Genomic DNA, 27831 nt, shown 5'->3' with positions numbered 1-27831 from the left:
AAAATTCACTGAAGACAATAATTCTTTCAAAATTAGAATTGTGCAAGTGAAAGCTAATGACTCCAGGGGGCATCATGAAACAACAAAACAAAATCAAAAGAAGAAATAGAAGAAAATATGAAATATATATCATTGGAAGGAAAATGAGCAGGAAAAGAATACGGGGGTGGGGGGGTGGAGAGATATAGTGGAGGATAAACAGAAGGAATTTAGGATGGAAGGAAATACACTCTCAGTAATCATTAAGTGTGAATGTGAATGGGATAAGTTAACCAACAGAAAAGGAGTGGACAACAATGGATTCAAAAGCAAAATCCACAATATGGTGTTTATAAGAGACACATTTGAAACAGAAAAACACATGCAGAATTAAAATAAAAGGGTGGAGCAGATCTAATATACTTTAGCTAATCTAAAAAAAAGAGACAGGGTAGCAACCACAATCTGAGACAAAGCAAAAGTAAAATAGACTTAATCAAAACTGGTAATGAAGGAAAATACATTTTGCTGAAAGGCACATGAACAATGAACTAATATTAAAAATCTTTTCAGCAAGTTTCTCTGATGAAGACATCATTTCCCAAATATATAGTGAGTATATTACTGAGTAAAATTTATAAAAACAAGAGCCACTCCCTAAATGATAAATGGTCAAAGAAGATTACCAGGTAGTTCTCAGAAAAAGTTAAAGTTAACGATAGTCAGATTTTTTAAAAAGTGTTCTAAATCAGTATTGATTAGAGATAGGCAAAATAAAACAACTCTGAGGCACCACATCACACCTATCAGAAATGATAAGTCCTGAAGGGGATAAGGGGAAAATTGTGAACCAATAAACTCTAGGTAGATTTGTGAACTGGTTCAACTATTTTGGAAAACAGTTTGGAACTATGGCCAAAAGGCATATTCTTTTTGACCTAGTAATACCACTATTAGATCTGTATCCCAAAGAGATCAAAGAAAAGGAAAAATTATTTATATGTACAAAAATATTTATAGCACCTCTTTTTCTGTTGGCAAAGAATTGGAAATCAAGGGATTGTTCATTAGTTGGGGAATAACTGAATAATTTATAGTTTATGATTGTGATGTAATACTATTGCATTATGGGATATAACAAGGGGGTGGTTTCAGGAAAAAAAAGCAAAGAACTATATGAACTGATACTAAATTAAATAAGAAGAACTAGGAGAACATTGTGGACAGTAATAGCAATGTAATGATAGTCAACTGTGAAAGACATGGCTACTCTGATCAATACAAGGATCCAACATAATTCTGAAGGATTCATGATAAAAAATTTTTAAAAACATGTTATCCACATCCAGAGAAAGAAAACTGATTAATTCTGATGTGCATCAGTGAGGAATATAATTTTCCCACTTTATTTCTCTTGCTTTTAAATATATATGTATATATATAGCTAATATGGAAATGTTTTTAATGATGTCATGTATATATTTGATATCATATTGCTTGCCTTCTCAATAATAGGCATGAGAAGGTATAGGAGGGAGGGAGATAACTTGAAACTCAGAATTTAGAAAGAAAAGAACATTAAACTTTAAATGACAAAAATTTTTAAGTATTTTTAAAAGAAAGAAAATTCTGAGAAAGTATAGGGTTTCAGTTATAAGGAATCATTAAAGTATTAAAGATGTATTCAAAAGCAAACTCTAATGCTCAAAGTGTTTATGGACCAGACTTATGGATATATTTCTAATATTTTCCATGATTGATTTCTGAATCCTTAAATTGGTTGGGACTTAAATTTTGAGAACTTAGAAATCAGGCCTTGTTGACTGCAGGAAGAGTGGGAGGAGGGAAGGGAGGGAAATAATGTGATTATTGTAACCAAGGAATAATGTTCTAAATTGACTAAATAAACTTATTCAAATGAAAAAAAAAAGAAAGAAAGAAAAAGAAATCAGGCCTTTACTGTGATCTGCAATCTGAAAGCTAGCAGACCAATTCTACAGGCCCTTTGTAATATCAAAGACTTGCATATGCATAAGCTGTGGCCAATGTGTTAGAAAGGAGAGGATTTCACATGTGCTTCTTACCTGAGTACCTGGCTATTCTATTGTGGCCATCTGTTCCTTTTGCTTGGCATTACTATGTTAAAACTTCTGTTGTGTCGACTGATTGACATCCTGCAACCCCCATTCCTTCAAACCTCAATAAAATCAGTTCAGCTCAGTCACTCTCTCTCTCTGGAAGAGCTAACCTGGTGACATGCTGAGAACACGCTAAAGTTGTGTCCGTGTTCCTTTTCTCTGTCTCTCTCTGTCTCTCTGTCTCTCTGTCTCTCTGTCTCTCTCTGTCTGTCTCTCTCTGTCTCTCTCCCTGTCTCTCTCTGTCTCTCTCTCCCTCTCTCTCTCTGTCTGTCTCTGTCTGTCTCTGTCTGTCTCTGTCTGTCTCTCTCTGTCTCTCTCTCTCTGTCTGTCTGTCTCTCTCTGTCTCTCTCCCTGTCTCTCTCTCCCTCTCTCTCTCTCTCTGTCTGTCTCTGTCTGTCTCTGTCTGTCTCTGTCTGTCTGTCTCTCTCTCTCTCTCTCCCTGTCTCTCTCTGTCTCTCTCTGTCTCTCTCTCTCTCTGTCTGTCTCTGTCTGTCTCTGTCTGTCTCTGTCTGTCTCTGTCTGTCTCTCTCTCTCTCTCTCTCTCTCCCCCTTCTATAGTTTACTCTCTCTAGTCTGTATAGTTAACCCATTACTTTCCAGTCTTCAGTTTCCCTCCGGAGATGATTCAAACCCACAACAGAATTTTATGTAGAGCAGGTCTCTACAGAAAGTTTGTAAATGAAAGGGTAGAAATGAAGTTCTAATGGATATAAGCTCAGAGGAAAATCCATTGTCTCTGACAATTCTCAGTGATATTTCCTGTCCATTAAATATGCCTCAGATTTCCTTTAACTTGCATTTCTCTTATTACAAGTTACATGGAACAATTTTTCCTATAATTATGTATAGTTTGGAATCCTTGCTTTATCAAATCCTATTAAGTATTTACACATGAGAGTAACTCAGTCATATATATGTGTGTGTGTGTTAATTACCTACATAGCTTGTCTTAAATGCATATCAAAGGTATCTGAAGCAGTTTATTTTTCTAAATTACATTTTACTTCTTATTTCTTCTGCATTGATTTTTTTCATTGCTGTTGTTTAGTCATTTTTAATCTTCATGACCCCAAATGAATTCTTTTTTTTTCATTTTAATTACAAATGTCTATATGAGTTTTCCAAAGTTAAATGATCCATATTGTCTCTCCCCCCCCCTTCCCTCTCTCCACTTCTGGAACTGACAAGCAATTCCATTTGGATTATACATGTATTATCACACAAAAACATATCTCCATATTATTCATTTTTGTAAGTGTTGTTCTTATAGAACCAAAACCCAAAAACATATACCCAAATAAAAAAGTGATAAATCATATGGTTCCATCTTCATTTCTATTCCAATAGTTCTTTCTCTAACGGTGGATAGCATTGTTTTTCATAAGTCCTCAGAATTGTCCTATTAGTTACTAAATCTATCACATTTGATCATTCCACAGTATTGCAATTACTCTGTATAATGATCTTCTGGTTATTTCATTCTGCATCAGTTCACATAGATCTTTCCAGCTCCAGAGGGATTTTCTTGACAAAATAGTAGAGTAGTTTGCCATTTCCTTCTCCAACTCATTTTATAGTGACTTGCCCAGTCACACAGCTAATAAATGTCTGAGGCCAGATTTGAATTTAGGAAGATTCCTGATTCCAGATCCAGCAGTCTATCCACTGACACCTAACTGTCCCCTTTTCTTTTTCTTTTTTTTTTTCATTTTAAATAGCCTAACATTTGTTTTCTCTTTGTCATCATTTATGTCTATTATTTGGTTAAGAAATCTGCCCTGAGCCATCCTTGAGAAAGATATTTAATTCCATTCTCCTTTTTGTACTTTATTGTCTAATTTTGCCTTGTTTTCTATTTGTATACATCTGATCTCCTTACTAAATTATCAATTCCATTAAAGCAAGAACCATGTCTTCATCTTCTTTACATAGCCCACAATGACTCGGGTATGGTAGGTGCTCAAAAATAACTGTTGTATGAATGAAATAACTTATAAATATTAACCAAGAAAGAGAATTCCTTTTCTTAGGAACAACATATGGGGACAAAATAATTGATTAAATTCCCAAGAAAAAGCAGAATATGTTTTACTGAATTAATTCCAACTCTTCTTCTTAACTGTTAAAAGCTGAAAGCAGTTGGATGATAAAAAGATTGGTCCTCATGTAAAACTTCTCTACATGGATCATTTTTTAAACTTCACTTCCTTAATTGGAGAGGTATAAGAAACTGTTAGGGAATTTAGTCTGTCTGTTCTTGTATAAACAAGGAAACTATTTTATGAACCCCAGAATATAAAATTTGTTCCCAAAGGGGTATGGGGGTGACTTCTAATTATTATAATAATTTAAAGATGCCAACATGGTGGTGAGAGGGTATATCTAGGAACTGGTTATCTGACCTGATAAGATTAGGCAAAGTGACTTAACAGTAACATTGAGAAGTGATCAGAGCAAAAATAAGTAGAACATGAAAGACTTTCTAGAACCCTATCTGAATGGGAAAGATTTTGTCCATCCATTTATATTCCTTAATATTGGTATGTTCTGCAGCACTAGAAATAGGTCAGAAAGCATCAGATCACAAAATCATATGTCTTTGTCTACTAAATAATGACAACCACTTTTCAATCATCGTGTTTAAAGCTTAATTCCATACTCATTGAATTTGAAAGAAACAAAGTACATCATGGCAAACATATGTCTACTCTTTTTTATAGAATGACATATGTCTTTAATGGAGAATTCTGATTATAAAAAATGTTACTGAACTAATATCAGACATGTTACTTATTTTTCTTGTGCTTGATCAATGCAGAGGTTTGCCTCACCACAGGCTTTCCAAGAAAAACAAAAATAACAAGGCATTCTTTTCTCAGTTATCGGACAGTATGTGGAAAATTCAAGTCTGAAAAAAAAAAGGCAGGCATTTTAACTCTTGAGAGTACCAGAGCTCACAGCCTGCAATGTTTTATGTCTCCCTGACATCTCTACAATTATATGTAAGGAGGTTTCAGGCTAAATAAATAAACTTAAAAAGAAAAAATTGCTTTCCCTATTTTTCCAGCCCCAAATGAGAGCACAGAACTAGAAACAAGGTACTGGGGGGAACCAATGCTGCAGATTACTGCACCTGTGTGATTACTGCTATACAGGAAAATCAAAAATTTCAGGTCTGTACATAAGATGAGCTTAAGTTACTTGCTGCAAATCAAGGCACATGTTCACTTCTAAGTGATCATTTTCAAGTGAAATAGCCTTTGTACAATTTGCATGAATAAATTGTATCTGCGAATTATAAAAAAGGATTTTACTGCCTGAAAAAAGTGTATGTGTGTGTTCATGTGTGCACATGTATAGATAGATGCATACAATTAGACACATATAATTTCTTTTTTTCAAGCAGTAAAATTTTTTTATAGTTTACTCGTGTGTGTGTGTGTGTGTGTGTGTGTGTGTGTGTGTGTGTGTGTAAGAGAGAGAGCTAATATTGCCTTTCTATAGCAAATGGATACTACTTCAAAAATAAATTTATAAATTAAATAACCCCCAAATCATTAGATATTAGGAAAAGGAATCCAAACACCAAATGTGCATGCAAAACCCAAGATATTTATGGAGTTTAAGGGGCAGCTAGATGACACTGAATAGAATGTTGGGCCTGAAATAAGGAAGACTCATCTTCTTGAATTCAAATTTGGTCTCAAACACTTACTGGCTATGGGACCCTGGGCAAATCATTTAGCCCTGTTTGCCTCCATTTCCTCATCTATAAAATGAGCTAGAAAAGAAAATGACAAACTGTTCCAGGATCATTACCAGGAAAACCCCAAATAGGGTCACAAAGAGTCAGACACAACAGAAATGACTGAAAAACAAAATGGAATTTAAGGTAAAAGAATTATTTGTGTAACCCTAAAAGATATTTTCTTAAAATGTTTTTTCATAGCCCATTAAAATGTTTGCTGGAAATGTTTTACACTGGTCAAAGTTGATAGACAGTCAATAACTTTGCTTTTATCCATTTCCCATTTTTTAAAAAAGTCAGACATTTATATGGAAAAGGTCAGGCTGAAGTTACCATAATCGCACAAGGTGTTGTCTCATCCTTCTAATTTAGTATCAAGTTTGCAACAAGGTGATAATTGAACTGCACATAGATATTTGATTCTAAAATATTAACAGCTAGCATTTTTATACTGCTTTAAGGTTTTCAAAATGTTCTTTACAAATATTATTGCATTTTAGTCCCACAACAAGCCTGAGAGGTAGCTGCTATTATCATTCCCATTTTACAGATGAGGAATTGAGGTAGAGATTAAATTATTTGTCCAAGGTCATACAACCAATAGGTATCTATAGCTAGATCTGAACCCAGAACTTCCTGACTCCAGGTACATCACTCTATCTACTATGCCAACTAGGTATTTGGTAACCAGTTATTCTCTCTTTTAAAATAGTCATTTTTAGCTTTTTTTTTTGGTAATGCTTAGTGTCTATAGCATTCTTGAACAAACTATTTTATGAGATTCAGGGATGAAGACTGGTGGACCTATAAGCCTTTGGTTTCTTTCAGTCCACAGGCAGCTGGGGTGGCCCAGTGGATGAAGAATTGGACTTGGGAGTGAGGAAAGCCTGAGTTCAAATCCAACCTCAGACACCTCCTAGCTGTGTGATACCTGGCAAGTCACTAAATTGCTCTGGGCCTCTGTTTCCACATCTTTAAAATAAAGATAACAATTGCACATTGGATGAATAAAAATAAAAGAAAATAAAATGTTTGTTGGAAAAGTTACCTATAAAGGTAGGATCATGCCTTTTCTCATCTACAAAGAAGAGAAGAAAGATTGTCCATAAATTATTCTATGTTAGGGAAACTTTAGAAACAAAAGATAGATTATAGGCCCCAACAGCCACAAACCTTACAACAAAAGTAAACATTTTTGCACCTGGGACAAGCAATAGCCAAGAAAGATACCTGAGTTTTGAATTTGAGAAGACCCCAAGATACAAAAGCAGGGGTGAGAGAGGCACTCTACACCCCACTCCACCTCCAATTGATCATCTAGTGTCTAGTGATTTCCAATAAAATCTAATTCAATTCAACTATCTTTCTATTGAACATCTACTGTGGGAGAGAGGTGTGGAACAGTGGATAGAGAGCTAGCCTTGAAGCCAGGGGAAATCAGTTCACTTCCTACTTCAGACATCTAGTATTTGTCCAACTCTGGGCAAACCACTTCCATTTGCAACTCTGACATTATATTCTGTATATGGGGGAGGGGGGGATTAGGGGAGGAGCACAGAGGGAATAGACAGTCCTAAAATACCTGCCCTGTGCCAAGCACTGAACAAAGTACTTGTACAACATAACAACCCTGAAGGGTAAGTGCCATTTTTACTCACATTTTACAGTTGACAAAAGTGAAATTAAAGTGACTTGCCTGTGATCCCACAGGGTCTTTGCCTGCTTTCTGAGAAAGTTTGTAAATGAGAGGGTGGAATTTAAGTTCTAAGCATCAAATTTCAGGGGATAATTTACTTTCTCTGACAATCCTCAGTACTATTTTCTGTCCATTTGATATGTCTTACAGTTGCTTTAACGTGTGTTTCTCTTATTGTAAGTGATATGAAACAATTGTTCCTATGGTTATATAGTTTGGAATTCTTGTTTCTTCAAATCTCTTAAGTATTTATATTTTAGAGAATAATTCAGCCTTAAATCTTTCTCTTAATTCCCTGGAATTAAGAAACATCTAGAAAAGAAGTGGCTACATCCATAATCCTACTCATATTCCCGAAGCTTGGCTCGCATTTGGTCAATCCACCCTCAGACCTATATGCACTTCAGATCCCAAACCAAAATCAATGCTAGTCTCTACCATCAAGGATATAAAATATAAACAAATAAATATACAAATGGTTATTTGAAGTGGGAGAGAGCACACTAAGAACCAATGCAACCAAACTAAAGTTCCTTTAGGAGGGGGCACACGAATAAAGCCTTGAAGGAAACTAGGGACTGTTATTCATTCCCTACAGATAGAGAGATATGCAGATAGGCTCAACTGGCTGGACATGACAAGATCAAACTGGAAAAAGCAGCCTGGTTTTAAACAACCAGAGAATGTGTATTTTATCACAGAGGCAATAGGGAAATAGAGAAGATTTTAGAGATGGGGAATGGCATAGTTGGACTTGTGCTTTAAAAAGCTTATTTTGGCAGGTATGTGGGAGGATGCCTAGGAAAAGGGAAAAATTAGAAACAGGAAGGCCAATTGGGAGGCTACTGCAATTGTACAGGGAGGAGGTGATGAGGACTTGAAGTGATACAGAAGCCCTGAACGTGGAGAGGACAGAAAGGAAAGAGTGTGTGGAGGTAGACTTCATAAGCCACTGCAAGTACTTTTAAGTAAAGGAGGACAGAAGGGTCAAGGATGTTTTCCAAGACTGAATCCAAGTGATTGGAAAGATGAGGTCAAAAGAAATAGTTAAACGTCTGGAGAAGTGGGATTGACATAGTGAGATGCCGGAGTTTCGTTTCAGAGGACATAGTAAATCTGTGATCTCTCTCACATATCTATTTGGACCTATCCAAGTGACAGCTGGAGGTTCTGATCTGGATATAATACACTGGGACCCATCTGCAAAAAGACAATAGTTGAACTCGTATGAACAGCATTGAAAAAAAGAGTATGAAAAAAAGATATTAAAGAGAAATGGGCCCAGGGCAAGACCTTAGGAAACATTCATGGTTAGGGAAGGAGCTATGAGTGGTCATCCAATAAAAGAAATTAAGAAGTCGTTGACTGTAGGGAGGGTCTAGGAATGAGCAACGACATGAACACTGAGGGAGAGAATATCGAGACAATACTATCAAAAGCTAAAGGAAGGGCATAAGATGAGAAGTGATAAAAAGTTATATAGCATTTAGCAATTAAGAAATTGGTCTACCTTAAAAAAAAAAAAGTAGTTTCAGTTGAATGATAAAGTCAGAAGCCAGATTGTAGGCGTGAGAAGTGCATGTGAGGAAAAGGCAGGGCGGCTAGGGTTTTAGATGTTTCATTTCTGTTTTTTTCCTAGGATCTTATACGAAAAGATAGCAGACATAAACAATTCCTTCCTGTATTAATTATTTTATTATTAATTAGGTACTAGTTAGGTCAATCCCACCAATTGGGGAATGGCTGAACAAACTGTGGTGTATGTTCGTGTTGGGATACTATTGTGCTTTAAGAAATATAAGCAGGATGATTTCAGAAAAAGCGGGGAAGATCTACACGAATTGATGCAGAGTGAAATAAGCAGAACTGGGAGAACGTTGTACATAGTGACAGCAATACTGTACAATGATCAACTTGTGAAAACTTGGCTGCTCTCAGCAATGCAAGGATGTGAGAGAATGCTGAAGGATTTATGACAGGGAAGGCTCTCCACCTCCAGAGGAAGGACTGTTCAAGTCGGATGGATGCAGATCAAAGCATACTATCTTTCACATCAGTGTATTTACAATTTTATTTGGGAGTTTGGGTTTTGTATAAGTGTGCTTTTACAACAATGACCAATATGGAAATGTCTTTTGCATAATAATACATGTATGGCCCATATCAAATTGTTTGCCATCTACCAGCAAGGGAGGAAAGGGAGGGAAGGAGATGGTTTAGAGTCTATCATTTTGGGAAATGTATGTTGAAAATTATTGTTCTGTGTAATTAGGAAAACAAAATATCTTTGAGTTAAAAAATAAAATAAAAATTATAAATGTAGTTTTGTTCTTTTATAATTCCAATAACAAGTCAACAGGCTACATCTGCCCTGGAACCTCACTATCATATTAGAGTAGAATTTAGTCCATCTTGGGATCTATCAAAGAGACATTAATTATCAAGGTATTATTAAAAGGAAATTGATACGGTAGAATGCAAACTCTTTGAGAGTGGCTCCTGTTTCATTTATGTCTTTCTTTGTATCCCCAGGACTTAGCACAGGGATTCATACATAATAGACACTTAATAAATGCTTGTTGAATTCAGTTGAATTGAAAATTATTCTCCCAATGGCATGGTTCATAGGAAAAGATTATGATGAGTTACTAGTACACCTAAGTTCCTTTAGACAGGTCTACAGAATTCTCTTGTCTCCTGGGGGGGGGGGGAGGGGATTGACAATGGAGCTTTAATAGTTGTTTCCCGGAGAAGTATGGGATCAGTACACAATAATTAACCCACTTCACCAAGGGACACCTCCAGAACAATGGTTACATCTAGAAATGAGCAATATTTAAGGGAAAAGGAGCATAACTGATGGCCCTAAGTTGATGTAGTCCCAAAATACAGTCAGATGTGAAGATGTCTTCATGTGTAAACAAGATGCATATATATTCTGAGCCCTTTAGGAGGTGTGAACATCTTTTTGATTAAGTAGAAGGGAATAATTCTAGCCACTAGCAGCTTATTCAATAGCTAGACCTTTCAAAAAAAAATAGAAAGATTTCCAAGATTTTGCAAGCTAAGAGTTGCCTATGGAGGAAACATTCTACACAGGAAAGAGAAAATATACTGACCATGTGGCTTTGAAGGGAAGCAACTATATTAGTAGTTATCTGCATCCAGGAGCAAGCAGAGATATACACTCCAAACAGATGGCGATAGAAGTCAGTCAACTAAGGAAGGAAGAAGCTTCAAGATGAATTTGTTGCTATTGTTGTCCAGTTGTTTCAATCATGTTCAAATCTTTATGATCTCATTTGGGGTTTTCTTGACAAAGATATTGGAGTGGTTTCCTACTCCCTTCTCCAGCTCATTTTGCAGATGAGGAAACTGAGGCAAGCAGCGGTTAAGTGACTTGCCCAGGGTCTGAGACTGTATTTAAACTCAGGTCGTCCTGAATCCAGGCCCAGTGTTACTTTGTTGCCCCCCAAAGAGCAGGATCATTGGCAACTGAGAATTGGGTTGTAGAAAGGAACAAAACCTAAGGCTCTAACAGGAGAACTCTTCACTATGGAAAAAGAAGGCTTTCCAGGCTTTGCAGCCACGAGATACCTCTGCCAAATGTTTATTCTACACGCCATACATATCACTACCGTGGGACTTTGTTTTGTCATGAACACTTACCTTTTGACACAGCAATACCACCACGACGTTTATATATCAAAAAGGTCAATAAAGAAGAAAGCAGCCATGTGTCAAGTCAAGTCAAGAAGCATTTAAGGGATGACTATATGCCAGACACTGTGCCAAGCACTGGGGATACAAAGAAAATGTAAAACAGTCCTTCTCCTCAAGGAGCTTAACATATAGAGACAGACAACGTGTGAAAAACTATCAACTAACAAAATATATGCAGGAAAAATTGTAGTTCATCTCAAAAGGAAGGAATTCGCCCTGGGACACACTGGGAAAGACCTCCTGAGGAAGGTAGAATTTTAGCTGGGATTTGAAGGAAGCCAGAAGGTAAGAGATGAAGAGAGAAAGAATTCCAGGTGTAGAGAATATTAAAATGCATGGATTTAGGAATGTGTCTTGTTCCAGGAACAGCAAAGAGGCCAATGTCACTGAAACACAGACCATATGGTTGGAGGCAAAAGGGTTTTGAGGATGCAGAGTGTAAAAAGACTAGAAAAGTAGGAGGGGAACAAAGTTATAAGGACCAGACGGAGGACTTAATTTTGTCCTGGAGGTGATAGGAAGCCACTGGAGTTTACTGAATGGGATGATGTGACATGTCTAGACCAGCAATTTAAGAAGATCAATTTGACAGCTGGGTGGGGATGGTAGGGAGAGAGAGACTTGAGGCAAGGAAGCTAATTGGAAGGTTATTGCAATAGTCCAGATGATATGATGAAGGCTGTTAGGCAAGTGATGAAAGAAGTATCGAAGAGTGGAAGGTAAGTATATATGAGAGATATTACAAAGGTAGAATCAACGGGAGGATATGGCAACAAATTGGAAATGAGGAGGGGGTAAGTAAGAAAGGATTATAGGGTGATACCTAGGTTTCAAGCCTAAATAACTGGGAAGATGGTAGTACCTTGAACAATAATAGGGAAATTAAGAGGAAGAGAGAGTTTTGGAGGAAAGATAATAAATTGTTTAATTTAAGATGCCTAAGAGACATTGAGATATCCAAAGGCAGTTGGAGATTTGAGATAAAGCTAAGAAGAGAGGTAAGGCTAGATAAATACATCTGAGAATCATCAGCATAGATCAATAGTACCAGTAAGGTTTTTTGAAGGAGAATACAGTATGTATGCTGAAGAGCTCTAGCATGAAGGCAAAAGCTGAGGTGGAAAAAAAAAAAGTTGAGCTAAGGCACTGAATTAATTGAGGAAAAGAGAATATTCTGAAGGGCAGTGGATAACCGCTACAAGAATCTTGACTGGGGGGCAAATATGGTTTGAATGAACTTCAAGGAAAGGAGAGGTTACCAAGTAATGCAAGTAGAGGACTGTCCTGGAAATGGCACTGGAGAAGAAGGAATATACTCCAACTTTCCCACCTCATCCAATGAGCTGGAGGGTATAAGTAAAAGTTAGACCAGTGTTAGGAAGGTTGTCCAGGAAAACTGTCCTTGGGAAAGAGCAAGGCCTTGGTGAGAGCAAAAAGATGGAAGGAATGGGAAAGGAAGAATTTTAATATGAAAGCAAATTTGTTACCTATAGAGCACAGTGGAAAGAGTGGGTAGCTTTAGAGTAGGCTTGGAATGGGCTGAAAATTGAGGGGAATGAGAATAAGAGATCATGCATGCAGTGGGAGATGGAAAAAGAGGCACAGGATAGGATCAAAGTGTATTAATAATAATAGCTATCATTTACATAGTATATTGATCTTTGTAAAGCCCTATATGATTATTATCTAATTTTATTTTCACAACACTGGGAGATAGGTGCTATTATTATTCTCATTTTACAGATGGAGAAATTGAGGCAGTTGGAAGTTAAGTGATTTGCCCAAGGTCACATAGATGATAAATAGCTAAAATCCATTTGAACTCAGTTTCCTTATTCTGGATCAGTGTTCCATTCACTAAGTCATGAGAAATGCCTCTAGCTGATTGTTAATCATAAAAGAAAGAGTAGGAATAAACCTACCCCTACAAATCAACATTCCTGGGAATTCAGTCTCTAGGTAGAGAGCTTCCAAGGTCTCAGGCACTATTGTGTAGCTGGAAAATTGGATGGGGGAGCAGGAAGGGTAGAGATAAGCTCTTACACTACAACTTGGAGGGAGAGCACAATATTGCCTTCCTTCCTGGGAAGGCTCAGTATTTGTGGAAGAATGAACTCTGCTTTATGGGAGGGGGGGATGTTTTGTAACTACTGTTCTTAACTTCATTTGAATAAATGTCATCATTAAGATCTTTGACATTAGGTAAGATCTATCTTGGGGGCAGTTAGCTAGGTAGATCAGCTTAGCCTCCAGTTAAAGAGGCTCATATTTCATCTTGGTATCAGTGTAGAATTCTTCTCTTCAAATTTACCTGAATATTTGGGTGGGGAGGGGAAGCTTCCCACTTAGCTGTCAAAAACCTGCTTTTTATTTGAGATTTCCTTGTATCCTAAGCCAACCTGGCCTATAAATTGGGGCCCTGTCTCCTAATTTTTTTATTTGCCACTTAATTTACACATCCTGAAACAACCATGACCGAGGCTGGAGTCCTACCAGTAATAAGGAAAAAAATCTCTTCCCATTTAGTCAACTAAAGCTACCCACCACCACTGGGTCTTTGAGGCTTGGTGTCCAGGGTCATTGAAAATAGCTGTTCTCACATCTATTAATGGCTTACTTTCACAGCAATGTGTTCCCCTGCTATGATAAGAGAGCTGAATAAGGAGTTGACCTTGATACCTTTTCTGTTTCCTCTTTAAGAAAAGGAACAGTTCATGCACCCATTTGCCCATCAGTGAGAAATGCAAAGTCTAACTTCTTCCCCAACAAAATAAGATTCTTTTACACCCAATCTCTACAATTTCACCTTATTTTTATTTTTTCTGACCTATCTTTCTTTTTGCTTATGCATTTGTATGTTCTAACAAACTTAGATCAAATACAAACTGTTTTCCACAAAGCATAACATTATGAATATTGTACATTGACTTATAACACATCCAACCAGAGATGATTAAAAATGGTTTCCCAACAAAGGCAAGAAGCATGTTGTTTCTGCATCTATAGACAGAAATTTTCACAGCTCAACTCTTGGGTGACCTCAGTATTTTAGAGAAGATTTTATTCAAAATGGCATACTCTAATAGATGGAGCTTGGTATCCATAAGAAGAATGAGGAAGCCCAAGGTTCATGTCTCCCTACCCCATGCACAATGGCCACGTGACCCTAGGCAAACTGTTTGACCTCTGAGAGGACTAGAGTATCTAAGTTGAAAAGAAGGTGCTGGGAGGTAGAGGGGGTGGTTTCCTCTCCTGTTATTCCCTATACCCCTGAAACCAGTTTCACTCTTTATCTCCTACATTTCAAAAGGTTATTAAAAATTGCTAGAAGATTATGAAAGAAGTATCATTTATATCCTCATGTATAGACTGGGTTCACGATAGCTCACTTTTATCACATGGACAACCTGGGCAAATTAAAGTACTGATGAAACCCTTGACCATTCTTTGCTAAGAATTCATTTTAATCCCCACCACAAATAATTGTATCTGTATTTAGTACTTGAAAGTTGTTCACCTTGTAAATATAAATCAAATTCCTAATTTCATAGGTATCTTACAAAGGTTCAGAACAAGTTTTTTATGTATGGTTCTTTGTTTGGTGAGTAATGATGTTTTTTAATGTGGCTACTATCTGTTCCTTGAATTTTTCAGTTTGTGCTCTTCACAGAACTCAGTTTTGTACATGGCATGATTTGGTAACAAGACAATCTCAGCTTCTCATCTTTTACTCTCTTTATATTAGGAGCTACAACCCCAAATAAAGCAAAACAAAAGAAATGTGTTTATCCTTATTGGATGTATCATCCATGAATGAACATTTCAAACAACAAATCTAAGACTATAGACATTGGAATCATCTTCAGATGGGACTGCTTAACAGATGGCACCACATTTTTATGGGTGTTGGTGTTGTTTTTATCCAGACTAGTGCTTTCATCAGAATAGGCAAGTCCCAAGAGGAAAACTCAATCCTCCATGCAACGCTAACTTATAATATTAAAAAGTTGGCTATGGTAATACAGCTAGAATATATTAGAGGTTGAACTTGAATCTATATCTCCTTCACTAAAAGGCTAGCCCTCAATTCCTTATGCTACAGAAAACATGTTATATAATAATTTGAGAATGTTACATAATAATAACTTTTATTATTATGAACATATTTCTAACATTTCAGATAATAAGACTTTTGGACTGAATCTAAGAACAGAACCATCCCACCCTATGAATAGATATTTTTGTATCGTAAATAGCAAACAAAATAATATAAATCCCATAAAACAAAAAGCTTATAATTTTTGAACCAAAGTTTGATCTAAACAGATCAAGGATGGAGGGGAACATAATATTTTACTGCATGGTTTCTATTTCTACACAGATTTTGGTTTCTCTCGATTAATCTGAATCAATAAGTGTCTTACCCTTCCCTCTAAGATTTATCATTCTCATATATGTTCAAGAAAAAAGGATTATTCCCAGATCTCCACTTTGACCATTGTTGAATCTTTTGGCCTGACCAGCAGGCTTAGAACACAATCCATTATATTACTTGTGGCCCTTGATGGAAAGGTTTCCTCCTGCCTCCTTTCTAGAATCTTCTGAAGGTAAATTCTAGAATGATTCTTTGGTGTATTTCCTTGGCAACCCCACAATGTCAGAAGGAGACACAGCAGTGCCTTCTCTAAGAATATGGGATTCCACAACCTGGGTTTGATTAATTGCTTTATGATTATCCAGAGGATTAATTTCCAAATGTTTCATTTCTGTTTTCTCACTCTTGCTCTCTGTAGTCAGGCATTTTGCTGCTCCTGAATGTGAAAGTAAAAGGAGGCACCATTTAAGTTCATCAGTTTTGCCACTTGCAAACTACTTTGTTTAAAGATTTGTTGAAGGAAATTAACAACTTATCAATAAAAGGCCTAGGGAAGAGCCTTGTGTTGTGTAATTTTTCTAAGCACGGGTCCACAAATGATAAGCAAAATATCCAAGCCATAAAGAAAGAGGTTTGTTATAGGAGGGCTGGTCCCACAGCAAAGCTGACACCCGGTCACAACCAGAGGACCCCGAGCATGGTGAGAGACCTTCTTCCGTACCCCAAAGAATTAGGCAGCTTCTATGCCAGTACAAAAATAGTCCAGGTCAGTGACAAAAATAGAGAGATGGGGATTGGGTCAAGTAATCAGAAAGTACTTCTCATGGGAGATGAAATGACTTAAGAATCATCCGATGGAAAGGGGGGACGGACATGCCTGGGATGATGATGTGTAAGCTAAGAGATGGCGGTGTGGAATGGTACCAGGCTCTGAGCTAAAGGTCAGGCATCCTGATGTATAATGGAGCACAAGTTAGGGTGCCTGGAATGCAACTTTGAAGGGTGGGGCTGACACTAGGGCCTATGCAAAAGCAGTTATTTCTTTAATCCCCAAACCTTAATATTTGTAGGAGAATATTCACCAAAGCCTGCTAAAATCATGACTTAGGTTATCTTAGAATGACAATGATGATTATCTCAAGACAACTAATAACATTACAATCTGATCTAGGGGATGGAGGAGTTTTTCTGTCACCCTTGGATTTATTACGTTTTTATTCCCTGTCATTACATCTTTATTCCCCCATTAAGAGTTATGATGCTAAACTAGACCGCCACCTTGGAGTGCAGGCTCTGCATTGAACATTTATCACTCATCAGTGTGGCGTAATGGATAAAGGGCCGGTCCCAGATTCACGCCGCCGCCGGTCCACGTCCCCCCTCTGACGTGTCCTGGCTCTGTGGCCTGAGCGGATTTGACAAAGCTCTCCACCACTATAAATTGCACAGAGGTGGCTGGCCGGTAAGTGACGTGCAAAAGCCCCTTGTAGCAATGACACCGGGGTCGGTGCCTCGCGCCTATGACGAGTATCTTCCCTCCAAAGGAGACCCAAATTACTGTACGAAGAAGTCTGCAATTAGCACCCTTAAAAACTGGTGTGGCCGATGGGAGCAGAAGGGAGGGCGGTCTCGACACCCGAGCGAGACTGCGAGCCGTCGTGTAGGTGCTATAACGCGGGATCCGCGCCCCCTCGGCGGCACGTGCGGTTTGTGCGAGCCTCCTCCAGAGGGCGCGCTGAGGCGGGCCGCTAGGGATGGTGACTGGGACGGCTGACAGGGCGTTCGTACGGCCGCCGCTCTGCGTGTCGGCATTACTATCACTAGCGACGTTAGCACTGACATGTATGTCGGTATTCGGACTGACATTAATGATGATGCTGGAATTAGCAGGGATGGGGGCGTTCTGGGATGCCGGTCACTCCCCCAGAGCTCGGGGTCTGAGAAATGTAATAGGAAGTGGAGACGAGCCTCATGTGTTGTTCCTTCTTCTCTTTATAACCTCGCGGACTTCCTGATAGACTGGTCTGCCCGAGACAGCTTCTATTGCCTTCCCTCTGGCACATAACGCCAATCTGAGGACGTGTTTTGAAGGCTCCTAAGAACTGAAGAAAATGTCTAGTCTTCCATCTTGTGGTTGACCAAACATGTTGCTCTTTTACATCTATTTGATGTATTTCCCATTTTTGTCTTGGCTTAATGTTTTTCATATTATTTTGTGTCACCTCTATTTGCTATATATGTATATAATAAAATATATAATAAATACATAGTGTGGTATACTGGAGAGAGAGCTAGGCTTAGAATCAGGGAAGACCTGGGTTCAAGTCTTGCCTGAAACAAACTAGCTACATGCTTCTGGGCCATTTACTTGACTCTCAGTCCTCCCTCCCTTCAGGCAATGAATGCTTTAAGTTTCAGAAAAGGTGCTGACTTACTTTGGTTGAAGAAATGTCTTCATTGGTAGTTCTTTTACTGGCAAAAAAGCACAGGTGCTGTCTTAAAAAAAACACCCTTTAGAAAAGTATCTGTATCTATATCTGTGTTGTAAACGTCTAAAGCAAAAGGATTCCATCTGTTCCCTTACACAGGACTCACCATACTACCATATATGAATAGAAGAATAAATGCTCTTTTTTGGTTGATGAGAATGATGAGAAAACCATTAGCAAATTCATTGGACACATACTAGGTGACCATTAAATGCAAGGTAACCAAACTGCCCTGCTTTCCTATTGCCTTTCCACACACATATACTCTATATTCCAGAATCTAGACAAACTAGAATACTTAATTTTCCCCACACGCATCACATTCAATCTCTCGACTCCATGTCTACCTACAAGCTCCTTTGAATCCCTAAGCCATTTCCAAGGTCTACTCAGGTACCTCCTCCAAGATGAGATTTGAGGAGATTTACTTATATATTTATTGAATTATCCCTATGTCTGAGTTTTTAATTAGAGGCTCGAAACAGTTCTTTGACCTCTGTATATATTCCTTTGTTCTCAGAAACTCCAAAGAATGTCTCCTGCCCATCCCTACCCCCCAAAAACCAACCTGAATAGATAAGGGAGAAAGTCTCTTTCTGCTAAGTGACTACTCACCTTCATCTTTGAGAGTGGGAAGGGATTGAGAGTCGGGATGGACTACCTCCTCATTAACTATTCACTAATCAGAGATGTCTTGGGATTTCCAAGGGAGGGTCTAAATAAGGAGCTCTCAAATTGTATTTATGGACCTATGGGAAAGGATTTCTTCGACCTGGATCATCAAAAGCATCATAGACCATTAATTTATTGGTGACTGCTAGCCTAATCAATAAATTGATATTCTTACCCAGAAATCAATCTTGTGGAATTCCTAATTGTCACAGATATTTGCTGACCATCCTTTAGATTGTTAATTCTATCACTCCCAATGTGCCTAGCAAAACATTGGTTTTGCTCTCTTTTCTATTTCCCTCTTACTGCTAACTATTGTAGTTTCCTTTTAGACAGTGAAATATTATGTACACCTGTAGTTAAATATGTTTAGGGGTACAAGATGATTATGTCAAATGATCATTGGGGAAATTAGTCTCTCAATGATCATCAGAGGGATTGTAAAGATTAAAATCAACTTCCCCTGATTATGAAAATGAAATTAATTAACTCTCCCCTGATTGTAAGTTTAAATTAACTCCCCTGCCCATTTTTTAGATTTAATCACAAAAAGTGTGAACATTCCTCTTAATCATTAAGTGGGAGAAGTTTGTGATCCACGTGTGCAATAGTGGGTAACGAATCAGAATCAAACTGACTGCCCCTCTAAGCAGTCCTAAGCAAAGCTTTTACTAATTGGTAGACATAAAAAGTGGAAGAAGGCACAGGAAGTGACACAAAAGAAAGTGTTTTTAAAAGGGAGTTATAACTTCCTGTGGGGAGATCTTCAGAAAGAACTTGGTCTTCTTCTGGAGTTCTGAGTTCAAGTTGGAGGCTGGTGAAGAATCTGCTGATAGAACCTGAGACCTTTCCTGGTGAGACTGTTCTTAAATCTCTCCCTTTGGACTGGCAAGTGGTGAGTGAAAAGAGCTGACTCCTGTTTTGGATTTTCTGAAGAGACTAGCCCCAGGAGAGACTTATCCTTTTGAGAAAGGCTCCCTGCATCCCCAGGTCCTCAGCTCAAGGCCTAAGCTTCTCTAGCTAAGCCCTGCCTGGGCTGAATCAGGGGTCGGAGCAAAATACTTAGTGCTTAGGCTAGATATCTTACCCTATCCTCTCTCTTATTTCTTACTTCATCTTTCTGTATTTTGTAAATAAATTGTAAATAAGTCTCTTTGGAATTTCATAAAATTCATGGAGACTCTATTCATAAATAATCCATTCCAACCTTTTATTAAAAAAAACAAACTTTTTTTCCTTCTTACACTATCCATAGTCCTTGTTTTTGTAATTTGTTTATGATGTGACCTTTTAAATCTCAACTATGTATCCATTTGTGGCTTTTATTGATATATGGCATAGATAAAGATCAAAACATAATTTCTACCAAAGTGCTTTCCAGTTTACCCAACAGTTTCTGTCAAATGGAGAGCCTTTATTTTAGTAACTGGTCTTTGGATTTGCCAAAAGTCACACTATGCTACCTTGTTTGTTTTCTTCTATATGATATATAATTTGTTTGACTGATTGATCACTCTTTAAAAGTGAAAAACAATATCAAATACCTTTAAAGATACTTCTTCCTTTACTTTTTTTCATTATTACCCTTGAGATTCTTGATCTTTTGTTCATCCACATGAAATTAATTTTTATCTTTCTTAGCTCTAAAAAATATTCTTTTGGGAGTTTGATTAGTATAAATCTGAATATATTTGCTAAACTTACTCATGAATCACCAATTATTTTGGCCTCTTCATATTTCTGTAAAGAGTTTTGTGGTTAGATACACAGTCCCTGGGCAAATATTGGAAGATACAGTCCTCTCAAATTCTGTTTCTATGTTTCTTACATTTGCAATGTGCCACATTAAAGGAAGCAGAAAAATTGCTAGATTTAAAATGAGCAGGGTTTCTTTCATTCCCAAGGTGAGTTTCTTTATCATGATCTGCATTAGGCAATTTGATAGATTGTTCAAGGTGTCACTTTTGTCAAGTATCAAAAAGAGAGAAAATACAGAAATAGTTAAAAAGTTCAAAAATATGAGCTATTTATGTCCTACAGACACCAAACTAGAATCAAGTTAAAACTCTGAAAGCTCACCCATGGTATTATATTTGGCTCTAAGTGCATCTTTGTTTAAAGACTGCTAGGTGATGCAGAGGATAAAGTGCTTGACTTGTAGCAAGGAAGATGAGTCAAAATCTGGCCTCATTCACTTACTAGCTGTCTGACCCTGAACAAGTCACTTACCCTCTGTTTGCCTAATTCACAGGAGAAAGAAATGGCAAACCACTCCAGTATCTTTGCTGAGAAAACCCCATAGAGGGTCACAAAGAATCAGAAATTGAATGATTGAACAACAATGGAACTCATAAGGTTGGCTTTCAGGCTGGAAACATCAATAACAGGAACACCAAGCCCTTTCTGCTCCCAGGAACTAAGATGTTGGAGTAAGGAATGCTCCCCAAACCCAACTTCAAACTCACACACTCACAAACCAACAAAAAAGCCTCAGAACAAAATATGAAATGGCTGAATCAACAAAAGAAATAGCAAACAGGCTTTCAGGCTAAGAAAAGAGAGGGACAGCAGGAAAAACCCATCTCATTGGACAGCAGTGGAATAAGCAACCTGAGAAGCAGCCCAGTTCATGTAGAGGAGCAGCACAGTGCACTCAGCATTGGGAGAACTGGGACTGGAAGAGCACCGTGGTCCAAGCATTACAGATGGAGCTGGCAACTGAGGAGCAGAATCCAGCTCAATCCACTGCATATGATACCTGTGGAGAACCAGGGATGGTATTCTTTCCATCCTAAGAGTAGAGCTAAGCTTCTGCATATAGGCAAGGCTATGAGAAAAGAAAACCCATAATGAGCATAAAACAAAGAAAAAATCCTGACCTTGGAAAATTTTTTCAATGAAAGCTCAAAAGAGGACAGAGTGGCCAAAACAGAAATACGCTAAGCCTCAAATACAAATGTGAAAGGATGTCAGGCTCAAAATGAACTTCTGAAAGAGTTCTAAAAGAGGATCAAAAAATGATGAGCGGCAGAAGAAATTTTTTGAGAGAAAATGAGAGATCTAAAAAAGGAAGTTCAAAATCACAAGCAAGAAAATGGCTTCTTAAAAGTTAGAATGGAAGCTAATGACTCCCTAAAAGAGTTGCAAACAAAATCAAAAGAATAAAAAAATAAAAGGCAGTGAGGTGGTTCAGTGGGTAGAAAACCAAGTCCAGAGATGGGAGATCCTGGATTCAAATATGACCTCAGACATTTCCTAGCTGTGTGGCCCTGAAAATCACTTAATACTGATTGCCTAGTCCTTACCACTCTTCTTCCTTGGAATCAATATGCAGTATTGGTTCTAAGACAGAAGGTAAGGGTTTTTTTAAAAAATCCAAACCTCAAGAGAAACGTAAAAATGGTAAGCAGAAAAGAAGTATGATGGCTTCAGTGGGGTTAAACGACTCACATTCCTACATGATAAAGTGGTAATTAGGTTACTCAAGATATCTATGATATAAGAGATACCTAAGGTACTTAAAGTAATTAAGATACTTAAGGTAATCAAGTGAATCAGTATAGTGAAACTGATTACATTATTACACAGGAATGTGATAACTAAGACACTTAAGATATCTATGATAGTTAAGATACCTAAAATGTTTAGGATACTTAAGGTCCTGAAGATTCTTAAGAACTTTATTTCTATTAGAGCAATGAATAGGAGCATAAATAGAGAGAGAATGAGAAATTTGAATAGGATGACATGATATCCAAAAAAATTGAATCAATAGATAAGAGAAAAGGATAGAAAGTTGGGGGAAATTATCTTAAATGAGGAGGAAAGTAAGAATCAATAGCATAGCAGATGAGAATACAGAGGGGGTGCTAGGCAATGCTTGAACATTACTTTCATCAGAAGTGACACAAAGTAAGAATAATATTAATAGTCAGCTATAGAAACCAATGTTACCCTATAGGGATGTAAAAAGGAGAGAGGGGAAGGGAAAAATGGATAAAAGAGTTGAACTGGGGGAAGCAGTAGTCAGAATAAAAGTGGGAAAAGCTAAAGGGAGAGAAAGAGAACGATAAATAGAGAGGGAATGAGATGGAAGAAAACACATAATTAGTCATGATAACTATGAATGTGAATGAGATGTACTCACCCATAAAATGGAAAAGTATAGCAGAGTGAATTAAAAATCCAGAATCCTACAATATGTTTCCCACAAAAAAATTATTTAAAGCCGATAGACACACACAGAATAAAGGTAAGGACTAGCAGAATGTATTACACTTCAGATACAATTTGAAAAGCAAAGGTATCAATTATGATCTCAAAGCAAAAGTGAAGGGTGAGGGGGCAGCTGGGTAGCTCAGTGGATTGAGAACCAGACCTAGAGAAGGGAAGTCCTAGGTTCAAATCCGGCCTCAGCCACTTCCTAGCTGTGTGACCCTGGGCAAGTCACTTGACCCCCATTGCCTAGCCCTTACCACTCTTCTGCCTTGGAGCCAATACACAGTATTGACTCCAAGACAGAAGGTAAGGGTTTAAAAAAAAAAGTGAAGGGTGATCTAAATAAAAGAGATAAGGGAGGAAATTACATCTTGATAAAAGAGAATGAAGTAATATTAATATTGAATATAAATTTACCAAATGGCATGGCAACCAAATTCCTGAAGGAGAAATTACATGAGTTACAAGAGCAAAATAAACAATAAAACTGCATTAGCAGGGAACATTAATCTTCCCCTCTCAGAATTAAATAAATCAAAATTTAAAAAAAAGAAATGAATAGAATTTTTTAAAAATTAGATTTGATAGCCCTCTGGAGAAAATTGAAAGGGAATAGAAAGGATATGCCTTTTGTCAGCAGTATATTGCACCTTTACAAAAATTAATCATATAGTAAGATATAAAAGCCTCACAACCAAATGCAGAAAAGCAAAAACATCAAATGCATCCTTTTTAGACCATAATGCTATGACTCAAAAGGCTACAGAAAAAAATTCTAAAAGTAAATAATGTTATTCTATAGAATGAGTGGCTTAAAGGCAAAGCATAAGAAGGATAATCAATTTCTTTTTTTTTTTATTAAGCCTTTATCTTCCATCTTGGAATGAATACTGTGTATTGGTTCCAAGGAAGAAGAGTGGTAAGGACTAGGCAATGGGGGTCAAATGACTTGCCCAGGGTCACACAGCTGGGAAGTGTCTGAGACCAGATTTGAACCTAGGATTTCCCATCTCTAGGCCTGGCTCTCAATCCACTGAGCTACCCAGCAGCCCCCAATCAATTTCACTAAAGAGAATGCCAAGGAAACAACATACCAAAATTTTTGGTATGCAGTCAAAGCAATACTTAAGAGAAAATTAATATCATTAAATGCTTACATTGAAAAAATAGAGAAAATCCAGATCAATAAAATGGACATTCAACTAAAAAAGTTATAAAATTGACAAATTAATAATCCCTAATTAAACACCAGTGGAAATTTTGAAAATCAAAGGAACGATTAATAAAAGTGAAAGTAAAAAATGGAACTAATAAATAAAATAAGGAGCTGGCTTAATATTATTAAAACATAAAACAATAAAATTTAAGTTAAATAAACCACTGATACAAGCAAACAAACAAAAACTAAATTACCAATATTAAAAATTAGGGGAAAGGGTGAATTCACAACCAATAAAGAGAAAATTCAAGCAATTAGTAGGAGATAATTTTGCCCAAATTTATATCAATAAATCTGACAATCTAAGTAAAATAGATTTATATATATATATATATTTAAATTTCTCAGAATAACAAAATAGGAAATAGAATGCTTACCCCCATCTCAGAAAAAGACTTTGAACAAACCATCAGTGAATTACCTAAGGAAAAAGTGCCAGGCCACAAATATTTAAAGAACAATTCTAATACTATATAAATTATCTGGGGAAAAGGCAGAAGAAGAAACACTACCAAATTCTTTCTATGATACAAATATGGTTCTGATACCTAAACCATGATCAAAATCAGTGAAAAAAAAAAACTATAGACTAATCTCCCTAACGAATATTGATGCAAAACATTTAAACAAAATGCTAGCAAGGAGATTACACCATGTATCAAAATGATTATACATTATGAGCAGATGGGTTTTATAAAAAGAAGGAATGGTTTGGTTTAGGGAAACTATCTGCATAATTGATCACATCAATACGAAAATCAACAAATTTGTTGTGACAAAGAATTGGGAACTGAGGAGATGACCATCACTTGAAGAATGCAGTTATGGTATATGGTTATAATGGAATATTATTGTGTCATAAGGAATGATGAACAGGATGAGCTCAGATATTTATGAGAGAGATATTTATTAACTGATGCATAAGTAAGCAGAACAAGAGAACAATGTATATAGTAACAGAAATACTGTGGAATGATGAACTATGAAGGACTAAATCATTATCAGAAAAGCAAATCTTCAAGATGTAACAATTAAGATTGGTTTGTGTAACATACCAGGCATGGAAGTATGGTTGATGTATTAAATACTTGATCAGATCAATTAATGATCAATGTATAGACAGTTCTAAGGGCAGGAGAATTCCTGAGCCTAAGCCACAAAGACTTAGCCCTCACCTTGTCAAACCTCATTCCTCTGAAAAGCGCATGTCAGATGAATCCCCACCTACTCTGATCTTGTCATTGTCTATCCAACCAACGTTAAGACCTACGTGCTATGTATTCACTGATCACCTTTCAATCCACGATAAAGGCTGGGGTGAGGGGTGCTGCTCGCTCTCTTGATTTCCTGCAACCTTGGAGCTCTTTCTTTTATCTCTCTTTATCTTTTCCAGTGCCACTCTTGGCCACGTGCTTTCTATCTCGGAATTCTTACTTCCACGGGTTCTCTTATTTCTCATATATTCCTTTAATTAATTTTCTAAGGAAAACATTATCGGGGCCAATGCTGCTCCCCCTATCAATTAACTTGTCTTTGAATCTTTATTTATCACCCATTTTTCTCAGACTCCTTTCTCCTTCTCAAGCTATAACCCACAAAGGAAAATTATGTAACAATCGCTGCCCGGATTGTTATAGTTTGACAATTGTAATAGTGGTTTAAAAAATTGTTGTTCCATTTTTATCGGTTTTTTTAAGTTAAAAAAATTATTTTATTTTTCCAGATTGAAGATATGATTTTCCAAATGTAGATATAATTTAACAATAATTTTCTGACCTTCGGTAAACCATGTTCTCTCCCTCCCTTCTACTCTTTTCCCCTTCCCTAGATGGCAGGTAATATGATATAAATAGTACGTGTGTTTTCATGCAATACATATTCCCATGTTCATTATTTTATGAAAAAAGACACATATTTGCACAAGAGAAAAATTCAGGAAAGAAATAAAGCGAAGAATGGTATCCTTCAATCTCCATTCAGATTCCATCAGTTCCTTCTATGATAGTGAATAGCCTTTTCCCCCATGAGACCTTTGGAACTGAATCCTTGGATCTTTGCATTGCTGATGATAGTTAAGTCATTCACGGTTGATCATCATATATTATTGCTGTTACTGTATACAACACTCTACTGGTTCTGCTCATTTTACTTTGCATGACTTCATAGAACTCTACAGGGGTTTTTTCGTGTGTGATCATTTTATGGCATAATAGCATTCCATTACAATCATATACCACAACTTTTTCAGCCATTCCCTATTTGATGGATAACCCTTTGGTTTCTAGTTCTTTGCCACCACAAAAAGAGCTGCTAAAAATATTTTTATACCTGTGCCATTTTCCCTTCCTTTATCTCTCTGGGATAAATTCCTACTAGTGTTATTGCTAGGTCAAAGAATATTCACAGTTTTACAGCCCTTTGGGCATTATTCCAAATTGCTCTCCAAAATGGTTGTATCAGTTCACAACTCCACAAACATTAGGGTCCAAATTTTCCCACCCCCCCCCCAGAACATTTACTTTTTCCCTTTTTTTGTAATATTAGCCAATCTGATATGTGTAAGGTAGTACCTCAGAATTGTTTTATTTTGCATTTCTCTAATTAATGCTGATCTGAAGCATTGTTTTTTGTATGACAAAAGATATTTTCATTTCTTCATTTGAGAACTGCCTATTCCTATTCTTGGGCCTTTTGTCAATTGAGAAATGCTTTGTATTTTTATAAATTTGAGTTAATTCTCTATGTACTTGAGAAATAAGGCTTAGTTTTAGATACTTGCTATAAAAATTTTCCCCCAGTTTATTTCCCTCCTAACCTTAGTTGCATTATTTTTGTTTGCACAAACCATTTTTTTTTATTTTAATGTGGTCAAAGTTATTAATTTTGCATCTATATGTCTTATTTGGTCATAAATTCTTCCCTTATCCATAGGTCTGATAGATAAACTATTTTGGGCTCCCTTAATTTGTTTATGTTATCACCCTTTATCTCCAATTCATATATCTACTTTGGTGTGATATATGGTATATGGTGTAAGGTGCTTTATTCAGTACCTAGTTTCTGTCATGTTTTCCAGTTTTCCCAGCAGTTTTTATTGAATAATGAATTCTTGTCCCAAAAGTTTTGAATCTTTGGGTAGTCAAACACTAGATTATGATGGTCATTTATTATTGCCCATTGAGAGTCTAATCTAGTCCACTGATCCATTACTCTATTTCTTAGCTATTACCTTGTTTTGATAGTTGCTGCTTTATAATACAGTTTGAGAGCTGGTACAGCTAAGCCACCTTCCCTCATATTTTTAACTCCCTTGATATTCTTTGCCTTTTACTCTTTCTGATGAATTTTATTATTTTTCCTAGCTTTAGGAAACTATTTTTGGAAAGTTTGATATGTCATAGAATAGGTAAACTAATTTAGGTAAAATTGTCATTTTTATTATATTGGTTTCATTTCCTGATGAGCAATTAATGCTTTTCCAATTATTTAAATCTGACTTTATTACTGTAAAGTATTTTGTAGTTGTGTTCATGTAGTTCATGTGTTTGTCTTGGTAGGTAGACTCCCATGTATT

At 36.8% G+C, this 27831-nt stretch overlaps 1 protein-coding gene across 5 annotated transcripts in view; it reads right to left on the bottom strand.

Moving 5' to 3' along the window:
* PPEF1 (protein phosphatase with EF-hand domain 1) overlaps positions 1-27831 on the bottom strand; it is a 233178-nt gene that overhangs the window by 192121 nt on the left and 13226 nt on the right. For 2 of the 5 annotated variants that reach the window (XM_007500822.3, XM_056808689.1), the window contains exon 1: positions 15709-15898. The exons of 1 other annotated variant lie outside the window; for it this stretch is intronic. The gene's annotated coding sequence lies outside the window, so the exon portion shown is untranslated. Of the gene's footprint in view, positions 1-15708; positions 15902-27831 lie in introns of those variants that run through there. 2 more of the 5 variants (XM_016424753.2, XM_007500823.3) reach the window with 2 other exon arrangements.

Source organism: Monodelphis domestica, chromosome 8 (genome assembly GCF_027887165.1).
Source record: "Monodelphis domestica isolate mMonDom1 chromosome 8, mMonDom1.pri, whole genome shotgun sequence".
Classification (NCBI taxonomy): domain Eukaryota; kingdom Metazoa; phylum Chordata; class Mammalia; order Didelphimorphia; family Didelphidae; genus Monodelphis; species Monodelphis domestica.
The sequence above is the reverse complement of the archived record's forward strand: the minus strand, read 5'-3'. Positions and strand labels throughout refer to the sequence as shown.